Source organism: Aptenodytes forsteri, unplaced genomic scaffold (genome assembly GCF_000699145.1).
Source record: "Aptenodytes forsteri isolate BGI_AS27 unplaced genomic scaffold, ASM69914v1 Scaffold216, whole genome shotgun sequence".
NCBI lineage: Eukaryota > Metazoa > Chordata > Aves > Sphenisciformes > Spheniscidae > Aptenodytes > Aptenodytes forsteri.
This window is the reverse complement of record NW_008796114.1, coordinates 1,910,355-1,911,802: the sequence shown is the minus strand read 5'-3', so window position 1 is coordinate 1,911,802 and position 1,448 is coordinate 1,910,355. Positions and strand designations below refer to the sequence as shown.

At 50.2% G+C, this 1,448-nt stretch overlaps 1 long non-coding RNA gene across 1 annotated transcript; it reads right to left on the bottom strand.

Annotated features, from left to right (window-relative positions):
• Positions 1-51: 51 nt before the first annotated feature.
• On the bottom strand, positions 52-1,200 carry LOC109279702. The gene is made up of 2 exons (XR_002086298.1): positions 1,099-1,200; positions 52-528 (listed from the first exon to the last, which is right to left on the bottom strand). It is a non-coding gene; the product is annotated as an uncharacterized LOC109279702 (long non-coding RNA).
• Positions 1,201-1,448: the final 248 nt, after the last annotated feature.

Genomic DNA, 1,448 nt, shown 5'->3' with positions numbered 1-1,448 from the left:
CATTGATGATGACTTAACCCCATACTAACGACGCTTACTGACCAAGCGGCCTTTCGTTTATAATTTAGTCAGGCTTTGCAAAAGTAATTCAGTCACTTCACTGTTCTAAAAAACTCTAGCTTCTAGTTTTCCATGACTGTTATTGGTTCCTTTAGAGGAGAAGTTACGGTGAGTCAAAGCTGGCATCCCTCTAGTCCAGCATCACAAAGACCATTACATACTTCAGAAAATTCTGTACAATGAGCAGGCATCTGCCTATCTCTTCTCCCTTAGTTGTTAATTTGGCTGACTATGTATCCTCTTACAGAGCAATGCCACGCTGTCTTTAAAAGCACTTGGTTGGAAGCGGCAGGGAACGAAAAGAACTTTCTTTAGGCCTAAGCCTCAGAAAGGTGAAGCCAAAGTCTCCATTCAGGCAGCTGAAGTCCATGTTCTCAGGGGCAGGGTGGCAGACCTGCGGGCCTCTTGCTAAAAGGTGGTGTGGGTTCAGGGAACATGCACAGATTCAAGTGGAGACTGAGCACGCACCTGGAGGAGAACAGTTGGGGGTTATTACATACGTAAACCACAGGTGTAGCAAATCCTTGGCTGAAAGATGTCAGACACTGGAAGAGTGTCGGAGAAAAGCATCTTGTACCCTTTGTCAGCTCTTGGTCCCTAAGCACCAGCTTGGCAAGGGCCCCGTGGGCCACAAGCTCCATCTTCTGCTATTGCAATGGTATTGGATCAGTCCTCAAACTGCGGCGGGAAGGTCGCCAAGCTACGGAAGCTTCTTCCGAGACCTGTCCCCTCGCAGCTTGTCTGAAGGCACAGCTTAAAAACCTTCAGTTCCACTGATGCTAGTGCTAGGTTGCTCCTTAACCCCCAATAGTCCTGTCTGCAAACATCTGGCTCTAGTCACAACCCGTATTAAGTCTTCACCTTCCTTGTAGCCACGGCCTTTTGGCTCCCAGGCTGTAATTCGGAACGCCTCTATCTTGTGTATCTACTAATCTATCAGATCTGACACTAAAAACTCTTATTAATGGCCTGCATCACCTTATGAAAGGAAACTGAAGTTCAGCGTAGGTGTGAACCAGTCGCTTGCACCCTACTCACCACCCCGAATGGTGTACGGAGGGACTTCTTGCTCCAGCGCGTTCCTGTCTCCCTTTTTGTCCCGAATTGGAGTCCTTCCTTCTGATCCAGCAGGCTTCTCAAAATCTTTAGAGGGGAAAAAACCCAAACATGTAGCTGTTCTCGGGGCTGCTGCTGGAGCCTAATTTCCCCCAGCAGGCAGCGGAGGCTGGAACGCAGCCGCTTCAGGGACTCGTTCAGGTTCCCTTTTACGCCGTGCCGTGTGGTGGGAGCGGGCCAGCAGCGCCGTACCTTAACTGCAGGGACAGCACCTTAGCCAGAGCCAACAAACACGCTGCGGAGGTGGGAGTTATGGAGGCGCTCCGCAGCCC